Raw genomic sequence first — 2,382 nt, forward strand, 5'->3', positions numbered from 1 at the left:
TTACTCAAAATTTTAATTGTATCTTAGCAGTGGAAAAGTTATATTTATTTATGTTTTTAATAAAAATCGGGGTTTATACATAACTAATTAATATTCATTATCTGATATTCTAAACTCAAATTAAATGTTATGCAAGCCATAAAAAAACTCAAATCTTATGTCTCATGTCACAATTTAAAATAAGATATACAGTCTCTGAATAATTAAAAGACCAAATAATAATTCTAAATTTTATTATTAACAAAAATCGAGCTGAGACCTTCCAGATGTCGTGTCGACGTCCTAACTAGTGGGTTATCTGTAATGATGAAAATTAAAGGAAGGTTGAGCTATAAAGCTCAGTGTGAGTTCCATCACAAAAAAATCACTGCAAAGTAGTAAACCAAGCATATAATAATAGTGTTCAGTACAGTAACAATCATATAGCATAGCAGAAATTGACAGTTCATTCAAGCATGCTTATGAGTGGCGATGTAATAAAATTTTAGTTTAATAGTAAAGAAAGGTCCTACCCCACCACTACACTCCATAGTAAGAGTTCCCTAGAACTTATATCCCAGACACTCTAGTTTGTGGATGAACCACAAGTGTTACAGGTTAATACGCTGCCAATAGTTGTGAATATTGCAAGTAAAAGTTGTGGATAAACCACTAGTGTTTGTAGGTTAATATGTTGTCAGTTGGTTGTGAATGCACACAGGTTTGCAGATAAAAGTTGCCAGTAAGTTTGTAGATAAACCATTAGTGTTTGTAGATAACTGTGAGTACTTCCTCCATTCAAAACACCCTACCTCATGCAATGAAAATGACATGTTATTAACAGTATAGTACAAAAATAGTAGACATGCTCAGCATATAATCAGATTAACAGTAGCAATGGACATGTATGTCATGTTTTCGATTTATCAGTAATAGTAGGCATGTTGTTCATACAATCTGTAATATAATGATTCGAGCATCAGTAATAATTTATCAATAATCTAATCACAGAAGGCATGTACTAATTACATATCATGCATATATAGTAATAATTTAGTCAATCAAATCATGGATTCCAGCTTTATTCATAATATCAGGGACTCAATTGGAAGAGATAAAATTCTAAAAACAATTCGAGGATCAAGCAGGAACTAACTTGATCAGTTTAAAAAATCCTAGGCAAAACTGTAAAATAGAGGGGCACGACTGTGTGGCCAGGCCATGTAATAAACTGTGGTCGTGTGGAACATGCAAACTTAAGATACAGAGGAGACACGATTGTGTGGCAAGCCGAGTGGAGGGTTCTTGGTCATGTGAGATTCGAACTAGCCTAGGATTTTAGAGGCACATGGTCTGAAATTACAAAGAAAAGGAATAAGAGAGGAGTGGATTGAACCTAGGATCTCTGATTGCACTAACAGCTTAACTATCAAGCCTGAATTATTTCTTGGATAATTATTTCAATTAACCCTATATTTTGGGGCGTGACAATACTAACATGATACTATTTATCTTATATGTCACATCAGCAAATAATTTAAAAGTTATTAAAAAATTCAAAATTCAAAATATAAAAAGTTCATAAAAATTTTAAAAAAATAGCATAAAATACATGTAAATTGCCATGTAAATTGTCATGTTTAAAAAATTAATTTTTTAACTAGTATTTCCATTAAAAAATAACAGTTAAACTCGTTTGAAAAGTTGAGCTAAAATTAACTTAAAAATAAAAAAAATATCAATTTGACAAAGAATATAATTATTTATGTAAATACTTTAAATTTTACTAGCCATTCACACATAAGTAATGAAACGATAAATAATTTTATTGTTAAAAAAATAAAAAAATAAAAAAATATATATATCTAAAAATATATAGGAGAAAAGAACCTATTTTTTAAAAAAGAAAAAGAAAAATAGATACAATTATCCATTTAAAAATAAGTAATTTAAATTTTTATTATTTTTAATTGAACTGATATCATTTGCTTAAGGTGGACCTGACATTTGAGCCTCGAAATATATTTTTTATAATATAATATTTATAAAAAATAAATAAAAAATTATTTATTAATTAAATAAAATTAAAATTAATTCATTGACTTTTTTATTTTGCAAAAAGTTATGACTCTTATCTATTAAAATGAAAAAAGATAAATATCAAAATTATATATGAACTTTTATTTAACGTGCAATTGTATACATGAATTTTAATTTGATACAACTATACATGGGAAACTTTAATTATAGTTTAAATGTATGCTTGAAACTTTAATTTTGATTTAATCATACATATGTAAAGAAATAAATACATCAATTTATTTTTATATTGAATAAATATAATAATTTATGTATGTAATATATAAACATAAAATGTTGTTATTTAAATATTATTTTTTAATA

This window comes from Gossypium hirsutum, chromosome A02 (assembly GCF_007990345.1).
Source record: "Gossypium hirsutum isolate 1008001.06 chromosome A02, Gossypium_hirsutum_v2.1, whole genome shotgun sequence".
NCBI classification, from domain to species: Eukaryota; Viridiplantae; Streptophyta; class Magnoliopsida; order Malvales; family Malvaceae; genus Gossypium; species Gossypium hirsutum.